Consider the following 20,179-nt stretch of genomic DNA (forward strand, 5'->3'; position numbering starts at 1 on the left):
AAAAAAAATTATTAACAAAATTTAAATTGTGTGAGTTGGATCAAATAATAATAATATCATGAAAACATGTTCAATATAGTGTGTTCACTAGGATTCAAACCTAAGACCTCTTGGAGAAAAAACTCTAGGAAAGAAACCTATTGCCAGTTCCCAACACAGCCTTTTGAAATTAATTGTGCGCTTTAACCTTTTGTTAACTACAAAAACTTCATCATTCACATATTTCACTTGATGATCATTGATAGACACATTTTTAACATTTTTCTTAAACATTACTTATTGTGCTTGTTTGAATATAATGCATACATTCATTTTTGAATCTTTGACATAATATATTATAGGGTAGACTTGTCACTTTGCAAAACTGAGAACACGTCTTTGTAATCACACATTACCTGTTCATCAACTATCAATGATACATTTGATCTTTATTCACCTTAGTATTCTAATTATGCGTAGTATTTATGTGAATACGAGTGTTCATCTGTTATACTCAAGGCGCTATTGTGTGTTCCTACACAGAGAGTGATATCCCAGGAAGAGCAGGAGGTGACCTCTGTGATGACCACATACGAGCCTCTGTATCCTCCAGGACAGATCCTCCATGTGCTAGAGAAACAGGATGATAACAGGTAGGCATATAGACAGAAGCAAGATGATAACAAGTAGGCATATAGACAGAAGCAGGATGATAACAGGTTCCTATATTGCAAAAACCAAGCAAATGAAACATGAAAGACGAAGCACTTAAGCATATAATAAAAAAGAAAGCAATTTCAAATGAAAACGTGTAATAACTATTTTAAGTTTTCTGAATCATGGGTTGTCATTAAATCCACGTGTGTTTCAGAGCCTGGTCAGAGGCACCAGAATATTACGTGGAATGGGGTGAACTGCAGCACATTTGGGGAGATAGTGTTGAGTCGGAGGATGATAGCTCACCACTTCCCCGACACTCTGCTGGCTGCATTGAGGCAGCTGGCTGCACACTTTGACCTGGAGGGCAAGAAGGACTCCTGATTGGCTTCCTTGAGAAGACATCGGGCTAAGGTGGAAAGCAATCGGGCCCTTTGGAGTTGTTTTCATGCAAGTTGATGTCTCAGTCTTCCAAGTTGGTGGCGTTATCACGTTAGACAAGTAAATTTATGTTTTAATGTATAGCGAATGTAAAGAATTATTTTTGTTTTGTTATGTATATGGATATCGTGTGTGCAATATATTAGCAATCTCATTATATGAGCAGCATTGTGCGAAAATAGGTATTATGCCATATGCTGTTAGCATAGATCACCCTGCGCATTTACAATAATCAAGTCAGGGGCTGCCTGTCCCTTTAAACTCGTGTAAGGTTTTATAAAACTTTAGAGGACATTATGGCTACTCATAGTAGTTGGATACAGAGGCTCCAATATGTCTTAAGACCTATTTTCGCACGATGCGCAGACTTGCAGGTTGGAATCAATCAGGCTAGGCATATTGATGCATTAGCAGAGTTGTATGTGATTTTATGCGGGTTTTTGTGTTAACATGATCAAGATAGAAGTGTTTATGTTATTCTATTCAAATCTCACTGCTTATTTCTGTGATTTTACAGATATTTTTATTTTGAGTTTTTTATATTATATTTTATGTGTTTTTTTTAAATGTTTATGAAATGATTTATTTACTCACTTGTTCTGAGATAAATCATATTTAAATTTTATTAAGCATTAGTGCTTTTTGCATGAAGATAATTGAGACAGAGGATCATAATATACATGTTTGTGAGGGTAAAAAGTTAGATGTTGACACATTCCAACTAAGGAGATTATGTACACATTTGTTTTGTGTGGAACTGACAGCTAGGAGTGCTGTTATTTCAAAAATTGGTCTTATGCTATTTGTAGCCAGTGCAGCTTGAGCAATTGCCTAGACAGGTCAGGAGCTACCTTGTGAGCTAAAAAATCATGCAGGGTTTTGTGGTCTCCTTAGTGCATAGGTAGCTCTTGACCAGACTGCACAAAATCTGAAGACAAGTGTGTATGCAGCTCCTTTGGTGTCATACGGCATTAGACCCATTTTTGCACGACTTGCTAATAGTGTCATAATTGAACTATGATTTTGATGCGTGCAACTTTGTGTGGAACTGACATTATGTCATCTAAAGAAAAACTATGGTATGCATATTGTTTGTGTGTTCACTCTTGTCATTGCGTCAATGCATATTTTTGGGTGAAACTGAAGCCACAACATAATGTTGCAGTCGCTGCGAAAATGGGTATTATGGTTCAAAAATAACATTTTCAGGTTTTTACATATTTTATTTCTGCTATCTTTAAGAAACAAAATGCAAAAAAATAGGTTGCTATCATTGTTAGTTTTCAAGATATTGACCTTAACGTAAGACCACTGTTGAGTGCAAAATGACTTATTTTCTGCAAATATGCTTCCAAAAAATTAACATAAGACAAACAATGGGAAATAAACCAATATGCAGCAATAGATGCTATTTATTCCATACAAAAATCTTTTACTTAATTCTACACATACAAGCAATACATTTGTGTCCCGAGATACCATTTTATAAATATGGTTTCCATGGTAACATAATTTTTAAAAATGATTTTTTTCAATAAAACAATGATTTTTCTATAATTATTTAATTAACAATACGAAAAAAATGTGTATGGAAATTTATTATAAAAAATAAAATCTTTATATTCTTGAGTAACTTTCGAAAATATGTTTTTTGAGTGGGCAGTAAATGCGCAAACATAACATGCTCACTTGAGGTGTTTGACAAACACTTTTCAACATATGTGTAATATGTGCATTATTGCCATTGCAAATCAGAAACATTTGTATAAATCACATAATAAGAATATCAAATAAGAAGTATTATTGGTTGCCATGGAAACTAATAAATAATAGGACAATAAAATATGTTACAATATTGTTAAATTTAAAAAAATAAAATTAATGCAATAACATGATAAACACTACATTGCAATGCATTCTCTGTAATGTTAAAGAAGCATTGTGCTAAACACATTACATTACTCAATGCAAACAATACATTTATATATAAATTATTGGTCAAAATAGTTATCCAGAACACCAAAACATATAGTAACATTTAAATATTTACAGCTGATCATTAAGTCATTCACTTCACATCTTTTTAAAGTTGATTACAGGTTGATAACAATTTTATAATAATTTAGCCTGAAAGAACCACTTTTTAAAAATCATGGGTAGTGGCATTCTTTGCTAAATGTAAGCACATTCATACATATTTGCATGACAAAACTGTCAACAATTCAAATAAGCACAAAGTACAAATACAAGTCTGATAGTACAATATTACATAATGATTATATACTATTCAAAGTAAATTTGCAGATTAATTGAACAAAATATTTAAAGTCACTATCACGCTCACCAATACATACGGCTACTGTATTATGCTATATGAAAACATTCGACAACAAGTAGTACCATACGATGGTTAATTACAATAAAAAAAAAACTAAAAACAAGTAACATCGATGTAAAAACGTTATATTACAAGCATTCGGCAAGTTTTAAGCATCTAAATATCTTAATATCGTTCGACGATGTAATTTACTTTCTCTTTCGAGTCAGGATCGGATTTATTCGAGTTGCGTTCATTTGCATAATTTATACAAGCCATTTTCGCATTCGCCAAGTTCAAGTTACCCAGAATTCATTTGGATTTCACAGAATGATTATTCATGAGAGCTACGTCATGCTTCGGACGCTTACTGTATCCAATCTCGTGTTCGCCCGTAAATGTTCGGATATTTCACGGGAGATATAAATGGAATTGTTTGTGGCCACAAAAAAATAAAAACTAGCATTTTGTATCTCGTTAAATCAATTCTACCAGACAACATCTAACGTTGAAATTTTGCATTTTGCTAAAAGGGACATTGATTTTTTTATGGGTTAGCTTTATTTAACGAAATATTCGATATTTTTTAGCGTGATTGTTACTTTAACGATTGGAATGTCTTACAAATACATAAATTATCTGTTTACCATGTTGAAACTTTTATACAGCGCGCTGGAACAATTGTCTTACAAACACATACATTACATGTACGTAACATAAGTTATCTGTAAGTTGTCCATTTACACAGTATGAAAAAAAAGAAAAAGACAAAACTTGTCAAATCATGAATATTCAATATTACTTCAACATCAAAACATTACTCTTTCCGTTTCTTTGTGGCTTTACCGGGCCTTTCAACATTACCCAATGGGCAGGTAGAATCTTTTGTTACCTGTGACCTGCAAAATTCCCGTATATGATTGTACAGGTACCACCTTCGTTCAGGTGTAAGGCCTGGTCCTGAGATTGTCACTGGCAATTGTGACTGGAGAATGTCATTGAAGCTTATTCCCTTTTTCAATAAGCTTATTTGTATTACCTCACCATTGTGAAGTTCACTGCATGAAACTTAACCAGGTTCTGTTGAGCAGAACAGAAACTTGTGAAACCTGTAAGTCCCTTCAAAGGCACGAAAAACTTGCTTAAGCAGAGCCACCAGTTATGGAAATCAAACTTCATTTACAATGTGTGGGTGGTTGTGCCTGTTGCGGGAGGATTTTTCTACTGTTTGCTACATCCTGTAATAAGGAGCATAACAAATTTAACTCATTTCATTTTGATAACGACCAAGTACACAAATATTAAGTAAAAACTGAAGAAATACTTGAGAATTAAAATGTTATTTATGACAAAGGTAATCTGATGAATTAATTAATAATATGCATAGAACTTATCAATATATGTATATATTTATATATTGATTATGATAATATGACATGTCATAATTATAAAATAAACACTTTTTTTATCATGACATTGACATTTGTACCCAATGTACATTGTAACAAAAAAGTAATAATACGCTTTGACATAGGTCATAGCATTTCCCCCTCCTATAGGAATTGCTCACCAATAAGAAGTTTTTAAAGTACTATTAGTATGGTAGTATGTTTCCAAACCTTTCTTTAATTTTCTATCTTAGAGGTAATCACTGTTATTTCACTTCCGTTTCAGTTCATTTCCGGTTTCAAATTTAAACACAATGGTGACAGCATTTTCAGATGAAACATATCCATTAAATCCAGCTATTTGAAGAATGATTTTTATATCAATTAATTTCAAAATTAAACGAGACTTACGCTCATTCTCTGGCTTTAATCTTTTTGAGGGGCCAGCTCCTCATCGTACTCATAGAAGTCGCCTTCTTCGAAGAAGCTTGCCTGTCCCTGTTCCATGGCCATTATACGCTGAACCATCGACAATTGAGTTTCTTGAATGCTCTTTAGACATTCCATAACAAGGTTATTGTTCAGGTCATTATTGACCGACTCCGCCGTGTTTACTTTAGGAACATCGGTGTGTGTCCTTTTTACTGCTGGGGCTTTGCCCTTGCTCACTTTTTGTCGTTTGAAGGAGCCTTTCTGTAACTTTATACAGTCACCAAAAGCTGTACTAATTTGATTACTATTGGATGTTCCACTACATGGATCAGCACGATGTGATGATGCATGATTTAATTGTGCATAAGGGTGTTGTATATAAACATGAGAGTTTTTGGCAGGCATTGAGTAAGAATGGTCCTGAAAAGGAGACGCCTCGGACCTGGTCGAGTTTGTAGCGATTTGGGAGAAATTTTTTTCAGTTTTACTTAAATTACTGTAATTTTTGCCTGTGAGTATTTAGTGGATTGCGTAGAAATTTGATGATTTACGAGACGGGACAATACTTTAAAATGATCATTTTCCAGCAGCAAAGAAATTCCTTTTTTTCATTTGAATTTGTTGGATATGTAGCCAATGTGTTTGTTGGCCGTTCTGATTTACGCCCTTTAAATAAACCTTGATGGCAAACTTTAGTAAATAAGAGGGTTGCCTCAATTTCAGACGCATTTGCCCACCAATTACCATCCAGCATACCAGTATGTATCTACAATGTAATGACATGGCATGGCCATTATACATTTGTACCTTATTCTGCCAAAAGTCTCAAGCATTGACAATTCTTTGGCAGATCAGATTTCGAAACATTTGAGAATTATCAAAATTTCTTGCCACTGCATGACTTGGAGAGTGAAAGAAACAGTTGCCATCTGGTGGTACATCTTGTACCAAAGAGAGAACATTGTCTTTTCTCTCAAATTTAGTAAGTGACATTTTCTGTCAAATGAAATGTTGTCTTTTAGTTGACTGTCAAAATATTTAAAAATTTCAACGATCGGATTTGTTAACCAGGTTTTCCGAAGGAAAAAACTGGTTATTAGATTGGCGAATGCGGGCGGGCTGGCTGGCTGGCGAGCTGGCGGGCGGGCGGAACAAGCTTGTCCGGGCCATAACTATGTCGTTCATTGTCATATTTTAAAATCATTTGGCACATTTGTTCACCATAGTTGGACGGTGTGTCGCGCGAAATAATTACGTCGATATCTCCAAGGTCAAGGTCACACTTTGACTTCAAAAGGTCAAAAATGGCCAAAAATGAGCTTGTCCTGGCCATAACTATGTCATTCATTGTGAGATTTTAAAATCATTTGGCACATTTGTTCACCATCATGGGACGGTGTGTCGCACGAAAGAATCAATATCTCCAATGTCAAGGTCGCCACGACTAAAAAAGATTTTTTTTAAAACAAACTTACAAAGGGGGTTAATTTAGTTTGTTCATTTCAAAAGTTCAGTTTGAGTTTTCTCCCTTTATCAGATTTTTTTTTCACAATGAAAACCTGGTTTTGTGACAATTTTGTCCCTTGTTTTATTGAATGAAACGCAGATTGTATCAGTTTAAAAAGACAGTTTAAGCTTCAATTGCAATGCAAAATTGTTGTTATCAAATAAAATTGATCTAATTTTTTTTACGTGAAAGAATTGAGAATGACACAACATCTTTGGTAGTGACAGACAGACGACAGAATGACGTCACAACCTGACATACATAGCCTCGATAGACTCAGCCTACCAGTTCATTTACTTTTTTTCTTGAGATAATAAAATAAATTGGCATACTATTTATTTTTTATCAAATAGAAAAACAATGTGCAATAATGATTTCAAAAATGAAAAAAATCTTTTGTTAAAAACAAGGGAATTCCAGTGCTAAATTTGGTGATGTCGTCATCGAACGGGAAACTCCCGGAATGAAGACAACTGTTTTACACCAAGAATGCTGATGCTTTATTCGAAATATAGTCACAATAAATACAGAGAAGAATTTAAGAAAATTTAAAAGCCGTAAAGTTGATCATTATACCCCCACAAACGAAGTTTAGGGGGTTACTATAGGAGAGAGCTTGTCCGTTGGTCGGACTGTCCATATTAAGTGTCCGCTCTCTAATTCAAGTAGTTTTCATCCGATCTTCACCAAACTTGGTCGGATGTTGTATCTAGATGATGTCTAGGTCAAGTTCAAATATGGGTCATGCGGGGTTAAAAACTAGGTCACTGCAGGTCACTTAGTGCGTTTTAAACATTGAGCATGTTGTCCGCTCTCTAATTCAAGTAGTTTTCATCCCATCTTCACCAAACTTGGTCAGAAGTTGTATCTAGATGATGTCTAGGCCACGTTTGAACATTGGTAATGGTTGGTCAAAAACTAGGTCACGGGGTCACTTAGTGCGTTTTAAACATAGCGCATGGTGTCCGCTGTTTTTTTTAAAGACAACATGCAAAATATTCTGTGTCAATCCGGCATGTGGGGATATTCGTCACGTCTGTGACAAAGCTCTAGTTTTTATCTATTTTATCATTATGATCAATCAGGAGACGCCGGTTATTAACTTAGAAAATTTACGGTTCCGAATATTGCGCGTGCAGGTACCAAACTTTTCAAAAAAACAACTTGCACAGTCAAATATTGCCGTATTGCTCGCCTCGATCTGAGCAAGCTATCATCAACTAGAAATAGAAAGTACACAATCTATTATCTGCAATGCTTTGTGTATGCAATATAAACCAATAATCAACACATTTCTTCGTTTAAAAGAACTTTTATCATAAATTCATAATGAAAGCACAACACACATTCAAACTCATTTTTCATTCACAATTATCCAAATTCTTTTTAAAAATCTTTATGAGTTATTTCATTCAACACACTGTCATTAATTCCTACAACGAATTTCTATTTAGTTTTAAAGGAATATTTTGAAATAGTATCAAATACCTAACATAAAATCACGTGACCATCAAGAACAATTACACATTAAATACTATCAGCATCACTGACAGATAAGATAATATAACTATATAGATATATTAAATATTTTTCAACATTTCAACATCCAACTTTAATAACGAAATGAAACATTAACTGTCATTCAACTTAATTTCATCTTAAATAGACTCAACTTGCACTGTTTACAATTTCAAATTTGCCCTTTTCTCCAGGCAAAGGTAAGTGTTACATCTGGCTTCTAGACTGATCAGGGCCAATTCCCGTCGTGTGTTGGGAAGGATATCTAAGGAAATGTGGCACCTTTGATGTTGGAAACGGATATGGTTAAAAATATTTGGAAAGTAAGTAGGATCTCGATTGATAAATCCAGAGTTATTAATGTTTGTGTTTCCATTGTTGGTCTTGTAGTTATGAACAATTGTCCACCGACATTTACTTCAACTAATTTAATTTTTCCTTGGCTGATTACTTTATTTTGGAGTTGAGTTTTGTTGTTCTTTTTCATGTTCCTGAACTTGAGCCTTTGGTTCCTTCCCTTTCCAAGAAAAAGAGGATTCTCCTGATGAGGAAGAGATTTTGTCAGAGGCAGCACTGGAAGAACTTATCGCCAAACTACTCTTTCTGGACCATTTCCAGTTATCTTTGTTTTCCTGACCTTCTGGCAGGCATTTTCCAGAAAACACTGGTAGTGGTCTTGTTGCCATTCTCCCAGTAGGGTCATGGTCATTTGGCCTTTTCACGTCTTGCTCTTCTGGCCTTTTCTGAATATGTTCGCTAATCAGCGAGGGGACCTTTAGTTTGAAGTCACTGAGGACTCTTTCTGCCTCAGCTCCTAGTGCGCCTGTTTGCACAAACCGGATGTAGTCATCTGGGTGGTGCAGGAACCACTGCTGAATGTGTTTCTGTGAAAACAACCCCGGAATGCTGTTCCACAATATGATTAATTTACTTCATTTCTTGTTGGGAATTTTATGTCCCCACACACCAGGCAGGTATAACTTTTCTGTCAAAAAAAATATACTGTATATTAAAAACGAGATTAAGTTATTTTTTAAGATAATATTGTCTTATTAATAATTTTCTTCAAAATACTTTTTATGCCCCCGGATCGAATGATTGTTTTTGGCCTGTCTGTCATTCTGTCCCAAAATCCAATTCAGTATCCACTGTGAGCGTTCCAAATCGGACAGTTGTTGAAAACTGTCTCTGGCTGTTCGAATCACTTCCAATGGCATTGATGCCAAACACATCAGGCTGCAACACAAGTAGGCACCTAAAACTTCAAGTGGCAGCAGGTCTTTCTTCACTGTACTGAATGAAGGATGTACATGTCCAAAATGTAACAATTCAAAGAGTTAATAAGCTTATGTCTAAGAAAACATTTATTTAATTGCTAGTATTTGTGGTCTGAAGCGTTGATATAAATAATTCATAACACTATAAGACAATAATAGATAAGAATAAAATTACTAATATTTTATTTCTAATTCCCCCTTTTTGGTCTCCCTTTGTTGTGGCTCATGTTTTCTGTACCCAACCGGCCTGCCCCTCTTTCTGAAAGAAAACCCTACAATTTCAGACATTGTACTACTTTTCATGCCCCCGGTACGGTGGCATTTAGCAGTTGAACTGTCCGTCAGCCTGTCTGTCAGTCAGTCTGTCCGTCAGAAAACCTTAACATTGCCCATAACTTTTGCAATATTGAAGTTAGCAGCTTAATATTTTGCATGCACGTGTCTCTCATGGAGCTGCACATTTTAGTGGTGAAAGGTCAAGGTCATCCTTCAAGGTAAAAGGTCAAATATATGGCTTCAAAGCAGCGCAGTAGGGGCATTGTGTTTCTAACAAACATCTCTTGTTCTCAATACTATTTATTTAGCTTACTAAGATGTCATTCTATTAGCAATGATTGTGTTGAAATTCCCCTCATCTCTGTATAGTAGGTTGGCCTGCAGGTGGAAGTTGAAAAAAGTCACTGCACAGCACTGTATTAATCCCCCGACAACGATTCTTCCTCATCTTTAAGCCGACACACTCTGATGTTATCTTTTCAAATCTATGAGTGAAACTGAAACTTGTTTACTTTAGAATCCGCTATTTATACTTCTGTGGGTGTGTAATATTCAGGGCCGTAAGGGACTGGTCCACAACCTGTCTTTGGGCATTTATCCTGTCTGCTGTAACAGACTCTTAATTTTTTCCGACGGTTTTCAAAAAATATAATAAAGAAAGAACACAAATTAAAATAACTTCAAAGCTGCTTCAAGCAGCCCATTAGGGGGCATTGTGTTTCTGACAAACACATCTCTTGTTCTCAATAATATTTATTTAGCTTACTAATATGTCATGCAATTAGCAATGGTTGTGTTTGCAATTTATAATAATTAATTAAGACATATTGTTTCCCATGCTTTTACACTCATTGGTCAGCTTGGTGCAGAAAAGATGTCTTCCATGCATGAGCATGGTACACACAGTTGTATTGTTATTACCTCACCTTATAGTTTAAGGCAAACAAGCTTCTGTCTTCAGAGATTTTGTTTAGCTCCATTGTCCCTTCATGCATAATGGTGCATCTCCCACAAGACGACATATGAAAACAGTGTGCCAATAGTGAAGTTGCTCATAAAGTCATAATCAGCCAGTTTTCATATTGTCACAAACTTTTTAAGGTCCAAAGATTAATAAAACAGCAATTCTAAAATGCTTTCTGCAAATTGATTTAATTAAATATAGAAGTGGTCTTCTGCAATATCATCCCATGCACAAATGAGTTAAGACTATGTTTGCAGAATAGTCATGATTACATTTGTAGCAGGTGTAGAAGAGATGGAATTGTTATCTACCCGTTGAATGTAACTTAAGGTACAGTGATGACTTCGGTGGAACCTTCGAATTAGACTCTCACTCTGTCGGTTTTTACTAAGACTGCGGACAACCACACAGAGACCATTGCAGAGTTGGTCACACAGGTTCTGGATTAGGATAACAGGGCAGCCCACCTTCAGCCATAACATTTTTGGAGCTGTTTTGTCCTGTAGTAACTGGAGATATGGACCTTCAGCAGGGCTTTGACAAAGTTCCCCCGGCTCTGTTGAAGTCATCTACCAAGTCATTCTTGGCAAAACGCTTCATTGATGACTGGCCAGGAACAACATGAAGAGGCCGTCTTTTTTTGTCCCCCACCACTATAGTGGGGGACATATTGTTTTTGCCCTGTCTGTTGGTCTGTTGGTTTGGTAAAACTTTAACATTTGCCATAACTTTTGCAATATTGAAGATAGCAACTTCATATTTGGCATGCATGTGTATCTCATGGAGCTGCACATTTTGAGTGGTTGAAGGTCAAGGTAATCCTTCAAGGTCAAAGGTAAAAAAAAAGAATTGTTAACAATGAATTACTTTCCTGCATGACTAATCCAGAAAACACTTTGTTGATAGCTTTGGTTAAGGCGTTTGTGCTTTCAATCCTTAAGTATTTCCTCAGAACCACCTTGTGTGGGAACCACTCATTGAATGAATCATGTTCAAAGCAGAACTCCCCCTCATCTCTGTATAGTCGGTTGGCTACAGGTGGAAGTTGAAAAAAGTCATGGCACAGCACTGTCTGAATCCCCCGACAACAGGGTTCGCAAAAACTTGAAAAATCTGTCAGTCATTCTGACTGACAGACTTGAAATTGTTTTGAGTCCGAATCAGTTTCTGTCAGTCCCACTGTCCGACTAAACTACATGTATAACAGCAAAACACAACAAAAGAGAGTACCTTTTAGATGTTTATTGGTTTTGATCACATTAAAATACAATAAAAACATGTCCAAAGTCGATATAATTAAACAATTATTTTATTAATAATAAACCACATATAAACCAAAGGCATACTTTTTAGACTTCTTTTTGTCAAACTGTTTTTTAGCCAGCACAGCTCTACAAATCCGTGTTCTTGAAAAGTTAGGGTGACATATCCAATCAAGTTTGACTTAATTGCACACACCCATTCACACTTCTTTGGATGACTTAAATTTCTGTTTATTAGCCAATTTCACAAGTTCTAAAACAAACACCTATAATTGTTCAAATATTTTCTCTTAGCTGAGGTGGTTGATTTTCAGGTTCAATTAAATGAATGTCTTTCACACCTATTTCTTGATAGAAAGGCCCATGATAATTACCACCATCCATTCTTGTTGTCTAAAATAACACAAAACATATTGCTACAAACTATCAACAACAATCAACGCATATATATCCCTATGTCCGAATTTTAAAATATCCGAAATATAGTACATCGGGTGAAAAATCTAATTTTGATTTCAGAAATAATAATTGAAAATACAGTTGCTTTATAAAATATTTTAAAATATATGTTTAAAAAATGAAGACATTTGTCCGATATGGAATAACAGGAACTATATAGTGTATAGATATTAGCCAGTTTAATAATAATAATAAAGTGTTTAATAACTTTAAATTTAAAATATTGTACAATTTACTGCTACACAATTAACGTATTTAACGTGTGCAGGCAAATGTAAACTCCGCATAAACATGTTTAGATGGTACATTACTGAATTAATTGTATGTAACACCATCATGAAAAGGAGCAATCACGTTTGATCACAATAGGGGTTAACAATACTTGCGTAAAATAAATTAAAAATATAGATTTTTGGTATCATAAAATGCTAGATTTTATCATTCATTATGACTAGTAATTAAAGAGATTTCAATATGCCCGCAAAGACTGTTCAGTTTGCATTATATACAGTGTTTTTTTCCATTTGTATGCTAGAAATATAAAAATTGTCATTCAGTGGAAACGAAACGAAAATTAGTTCAATGTAAAGAAAATTACCACATCATCAAACGATTGCAATGTATTCCGTTTTTTTTGGACTTTGTTTTATTATTGATTCAATTCACGTCTAACACTTTGGATGGCTGACAAAAAAACACAATATCACATCCACACCTGTGCATTTATAATTACAATCAAATTATAACATGCTTGATTGTTTTTGAAATATAATTTATTAAAGTCTTACTTTAAGACAGAATACGGCTAATTTATATTTTTGTTTTGTGGAATTGTCAGTGTTTAGTCTTCCGAACACCTTTACTGTTATGCTAATAATTAATTCGTATATTTATAAAGAGGAAATTATAAATTAATGAATGAACAGTTATTGGTTCTAACAGGATCCTATTCCACGATATATATATATATATATGTGGCTCCATGGTACTAAATACTGATAAGCGAGTATTAGTCGGACAACAGTATTTACTGGACTTTCTGATATTTTCGTGTAATGTAACGCTGAAACGCAATTTGCTTCGTTACATACTAACAGATGCTTGTTTTCTTGAAGTTGACAGCAACAATTCGTTAAATGCTTTTATTATAGTTAAACAAGTGCGGTGTTTTAAAATTTCGTCGGAAAGTAATGCGACCCCCTCGTGGTAGATGTTAATAGCATGCACATGCGAAGAAATCCCTTATTGATACCCGAATTTATTCGGTGCTTGAGATTTTCCTTTGTCTACTGCAATAGATCAGGGCTCAATTATTTGTATAACATTCTCTAATTTTCAATGAGAAAGTTATGAATGTCGCCGTACTCGATCGTCGGCCATAGTCAGGTCATTTTTCCAACATCCAGCTTGCAATTTGTACGGACATTCATTAAGCCCTATTAGCTTTATTTTCTGGTCATATCAGGCTTTCGACTTGCAATATAACCCTTCATTATAGTCAAAAGACATTTTAAACACCAATAACAGCACATTTAATTACCTATCAACTTCCCAATAGGAAGGCAATTGGTGAAATGTCAGCAGAGGTAGCTCAATCAGCGTAGTCAATCGTGCGTAACTAGGGCATTGTTTTCACCGTCGCTAAGGAATCGCCTCTGCTGTGACGTCACTGCGATATCCCCAATGAAATGCCCAGTTGCCATGTCAATAAAGGTATACGCTCCATATTTATCGCAATGTCCAGGGCTGTCACATCTTCCATCACCAGCTAGAGTGACACTCCTGCCCTCTTCCTTGAGTCAGAGCAGAGGATGTATGGTCTAGCCAAACAGCCTCCTCAGCTGGCCACAGGAATGATCGCTGATGCTGAAAGAATGTGCTCATAGAAATGCAAAATACATTCATAAATGAAAAAAGTCTCAGCACTTTTTTAGGTGTGCAGCCAGCAAACACTATTGCTGCACTGAGAAGCAGATTCCTAGCTGGAATGTCTTGCACTTTTGGCAGTGACGCACACCGCCGTGAGTAGCCACATTCACATGTCTGCCTCATGGCGATCTATGAGCCACTTCGTTGGCTGATGAGTCCTGCTGCAGGCAATCGACATTCGGGGCATGTCTTGAACAGCTCAAGCAGGTTTTCTTCAAACACTAAGTATTTGTTCTGCTCTCGGACATCAGTACTGAAATGAAACAGCATTTTGCTCAAAATCTATTGCAAATAATTACCTTTGTACGTCTTAAACAAGGTCACTTGTCCGAACATTCTCTCCAAACAGCGTCGGTACTGCATCCTGGTTCAGGGCAGGCTTACACGGCAAACCCAGCAACCACTTAGTTCTTGTTGATGAAGAGAATGACTCTAATGTGAAATGCATAGAGCAGACTAACTTGGTTGTGGTCTGAATTCCACGAATCCAGAGTCTTCTTTGGGCCATGTTTTTAGAAAAAGTATGGAGACTAACATCTTTACTCTTCCTATTGGCACATTCGCCAACACAGCAATATGAACTGCTAATTTCACGTCAAAATATCAAATGTTGACAAGTATCTTGCGTTTGTTATCATTTGTAATCAAAACAAAGATGGAGTCCTTATAGTGACGTTACACAACCGTAAGTTACGAATGAGACCAAGTGTAGCCGATGGCAAAAATAGATTTGCTAAGGTGCAATACCGGGCTCTGATGAGTCGGTAAAATATTTTTTCACTGAAGCTTACCTTTAAACAATCTGACAGTGTTGATAGGGTTACTGGTCGGCACATTGCAAGGTCTTGAATTGTAGTAGAAAATTTCAATGCTCGTCTTAGCTACTATACATTTTTAAAGAAAAAAAAAATTCCAGTCTTATTTTTGCCACTTGTTTTTTCATTTTTTTCTTATTTTTGGAAAATAATGTAATAAATGAACACACCCCCCACACTTATACACCCCTCTCCACACCCACCCCTAGCTCCCTTCTTTTTGATTAAAGTATTGAGATAGGTCCCTTCACCTTAAAAAAGAAAAATAGATGAGCGGTCTGCACCCGCTAGGTAGTGCTCTTATTTTCCCATATTTCTTTCGTTCGAAGTCTATATCATATAATGGAGTGGCTTGTAGTTTGATGTCTCTTGACTTTTCTCAAGTTTATCTAAATTAAAACAAGAAATTAAACTTGCAAGTTGTTCTGTTTAATTCTTTATACAAATATCTTTAAAAAGTCTATATCATATAATGGAGTGGCTTGTAGTTTGATGTCTCTTGGCTTTTTCCAAGCCTCAAATTTATCTAAATTAAAACAAGAAAATAAACTTGCAAAGTTGTTCTGTTTAATTCTGATTTCATTATACAAATATCTTAAAATAATATATGTATATATATATATATATATATATATAAATATATATATATATATATTATATATATATATATATATATATATATATATATATATATATATATATATAAATATATATATATATATATATATATATATATATATATATATATATATATATAATACTTGTACATGAAGGTATGTCCTCTTATACCATAAAAGACTTTACAAAGTCATCCAATGCATAGCACAAAGCTGCAACAAGCTTGCATGTGCTGGTAGGGCCCCTGGCTGTCTTCACACCCATAGTTGGCATGTATAATGTGTCTCCACTTTGGCTTAACAAAATTAAAAGTATATGTACTTTTTCTGCCTCATATGAGCCAGACACTCTGCCTTCAATAGAATTTTGCATGCATTTTTATCTTCCTTCGTCATTATCTCCTGTAGTGCAAATAAAAAATGTAATATAAACAGTGAAAATATACATGTAGATTTTTTCTAGTACATATTCGAAACATATTCAATTTTAAATTCTGTTTTGTTTTGTTTTTAATTTAAAAGATGTTAGTTATCAAAAGAAAAATTTAGTATATCAACTCTCTCTTCTAATTTTCTATTGTATCGGTTCGAAATTTTGTATTACCACCCGAGAAAAATTTGGTTATCTTAAAAAGTAAAATCACATTGAAATGCTGTACGCATTATTTAGTTATGGACTGCAATAGTTGCTTACAGAATGCAGATTAGGCATATTGGATGACATAAATTGTATTCATTTAATGATAGGCTAACTGTTCGCAAACAACTTCATTTTCTACAAGCTTGACCTAATTATCAGGTTAAAAAGTATACATACTCTGACGTTTCCGTTTGTAAACAGCTCGTATGAAACTTCTCTGATTGAACGAAAGTCTGAATGTATGTTGAGATTGTAACTAATTATTGATGTAATATTCAATTTTTTAAGTGATTGCGGCAAACTACCGCTAGAAAAGGCATTTTTTATTTCAACAAAGGAAACTGTTGAAGCAGACGCCATGCTGATTTAATGTAAACATAATACCCCAGAATTTGATTGGTTAGTGTGGTCAGCTGATAACGCTCCATATGACTTAGAATTCCGAGTTTCTGCCAATATTGCTGATCTTCTGGCGAAATGGGCTATCAAATAGAAGAAACTTCCTTTGTTTGATCCACACTGCATATTCTTTAAAATCGGAATGAATACAGTCGATTTTCGGTCAAAACTATAAATTCAATAACACTTAATACATCGCCATCTCTACAACGGAAGTTTTTATCGGATATTAATACATGTACAACATACAAACATTTGGGTCAGGTCATTCACTACTATAAAAGGAAACAGATTGATTCATAAATTCTGAGATATAACTTGCTTGTGTGTCAGGAGGTATGGAGTGTCCTCCCCGAGTCCAACAGTATGAATCCTGACCAACTAATATATTTTCTACTAATTCTTGGGCAGTAGCGCGGTCAACGCCTTACCTGGATACAAAATCCATGTCACGAATATTCACGAACTGAATTGGAGGATGGAATAGACTTCTAATCTATTTCGCTAATTCTGTCGCTGTAGCACATATATATTTCGGCCATTTAGTCAACAGTTTGCACCACCTAATACAGGCAGTTGCAAACGCCCAATACAAATTTGCAGCCAGCAAGTGCACATTGCAACTGCAACTTTTTAATGAAACGGACACAAGGTTGCAAGTTGCAATTAATAGCAAATTTTCAACTGCAACTGCGCTGCAACTGATAATGAAACGGCCCCCAGGCTGTTGTTTTGTGCCCTTGTACCAATGTATTTCAACTTCTGCAGGCGATACAATATTTATGACTTTGGCAACCTGAGACCACTTGTCAGCGTATTTTGCCCAGACAATTAAAACAAAGGAGCCTTCTTTGATGACTTGTATTGCAGGCCAGCAGCAGCCTTTTTGTTCCCAATTATAACAAGAGGGATGGGATTGTCAATTTTGGCAATTCCCAAGAACTCTGTTGTATCATCTGGGGCTGCTGTCTCCTAACTTCCTTTTCTGCATGAGCATATCAAGGATGGGCACTGGCTCATCTATCCAGCTGTCTTCTGAAGGATGAACATGCATAAATATTTCAAGTTATTTTGCAATGATGAGTGATCAATGTGGTGTTAATTTACCAGTAGCTGTATACATGTACTAGTATGTCAATTTACTTAGATTCAGCAACTGTGTAATATATACCTTTGCTCAATTGTGTAATAAGCCGGACTTTTTTTTTCGAAAAAATTCAGGCTAATAGATTTTATTTTTTGAATATGAAAGCATTTTTTATACTTTTTGTGGAATAAATGACTGCAAAATAATAGGATAGCTAGAATAAGTAGAGGATTATTGTTGGATACTCGTGATCATAGAAAGCATGAAAATATTATTTTCTATGATCACTCAAATGAATTAAATTGATATTCCACCAAATCCATCAAAGAAAATTGGTTTATTTTTTATCAATGTCGGAACAAATTTAAAATACAGTTTTTAATTCCTGTTAAGTCAATTAAATATACTATTTACGTAGATTTTTGTGCCTGATGTTCAAAACTGTGTTTTTTTCAATTCCTAGATTTTATTAATTCTGTAGTATATGAAGTGTATTCTTATTGAATGTGTTATTCCATGCATATGTTACTTGCATATCTTTCGGATAGACACTATATTCATAAATATAATATTTCAACATTTTAGCCGATATATGCTGATAATTGTCTGAATAACGTATCTTCAACCCAAGATACAGAGGTACAAATCCTCTCATAAATGATTTGCGGACGGTCGAGACGCATTATTTGGTGAGTCCAAATATTGTCGACAGAAGTTTATTTGATATGCCCAAATATATAATTTGAATAAGAACAGTCCAATACTTGTTCTTGCTAACCTTAAAGGTGTGTTTTTATGCCCCCGGTAGGGTGGGATATAGCAGTTGAACTGTCCAGCTGTCCGTTTGTCTGTCTGTCTGTCCGTCCGTCCAAAAACTTTAACATTGGCCATAACTTTTGCAGTATTGAAGATAGCAACTTGATATTTGGCATGCATGTGTATCTCATGGAGCTGCACATTTTGAGTGGTGAAAGGTCAAAAAAATAAATCCAAGGGAAGTAACAAGCTTTAAATGGAGATTATTTTCACAAGGGAAGATATATTTTTTAAAGGGATAAAATTTTAAAAAATCAAAGCAGCACAGTAGGGGGCATTGTGTTTCTGACAAACACAACTCTTGTTCACTTAGTCAACTAGATGGCGGCACAGGTCGTCAAAGTGCATTCTTGTAGGGCTGTAACGAATACACTAGGTGACGACTATGATAAGTATCATGAATACAGGGTGGCGAATACGAATATTTATTTGCGAATATGAATTTCAATGAACAAAAGTAATACTGACACCTTGACATGTCATTATATAGTATGAAACTATGAGTATATGTCAAGATTTTGATTGAGTATCATTGCATACTGAAAATATGAAATATAACACTTTGAAATCACAAAACACTGACTAGAACTGCTTAAACTTTAAACACAGTTTTGAAAACATGACTACTACCAATAAAATCCTTGAGTAGAACAATTAAGAGTCAACAGTTGACACATTATTGACAGTACCCATTCACATTTTTTTAATGAGCATATATGCCAGATAGGTGATGTAGATGATATTTCAATGTCACCTATCTGACATATGCTCATTTGATATATTGAATAAAAACAGTGTGACAATAGAAAAAGTATTGAACAAGAAATATTTATCATTACCCCATAAATACTGACCACAACTCAAATATTCAACCGGTGCCCGCCATTTTTGTTAATAATCTCACTGTGTAACATAGTGGGTGGGATAAACATGATGAAAAACACCGGAATAAGGAGAAGAACATTTAAATATAGGGGTTTATTGTATGAACTTTCATTCGTAAGTTTAGATGAAAAGATTAAACTTTCAAACTGGAAACCACGTTGTTTGTATTCGTCAAATATTTGATTCGGGAGGTGGCGAATAACGAATACAATTCGTCCACAGCTGTATTCGAGTAATTCGAATATTCGAATGAATCGTTACAACCCTACATTCTTGTGATACCAGTTAAAGATGGATAGTCACTGTCATTAAGCTTCTCAAAGTTTAGAAATGATTGCTGTGCAATGCAAGCACTTTCCATCTTTTGAAGCAGGTTGTTTATTGATGAATGACTAAGCACAGACTGGCTACTAACAGTTTGGATACTTTCAACCGCTATTGTAAGTATACAACCATCGGCAGTTTGTCCTTGGCAACATCTAGCATATGCGTTGATCAGGAGAGTAACCCCGCC

General features: G+C 35.0%; 1 long non-coding RNA gene across 1 annotated transcript; it reads left to right on the forward strand.

Moving 5' to 3' along the window:
* The first annotated feature begins 522 nt into the window (after positions 1–522).
* Positions 523–2,168, forward strand: LOC127867659 (uncharacterized). Its single transcript, XR_008043597.1, has 2 exons — positions 523–632; positions 851–2,168. It is a non-coding gene; the product is annotated as an uncharacterized LOC127867659 (long non-coding RNA).
* The last annotated feature ends 18,011 nt before the right edge of the window (positions 2,169–20,179 follow it).

The sequence above is a fragment of the Dreissena polymorpha genome, chromosome 2 (genome assembly GCF_020536995.1).
Source record: "Dreissena polymorpha isolate Duluth1 chromosome 2, UMN_Dpol_1.0, whole genome shotgun sequence".
NCBI classification, from domain to species: domain Eukaryota; kingdom Metazoa; phylum Mollusca; class Bivalvia; order Myida; family Dreissenidae; genus Dreissena; species Dreissena polymorpha.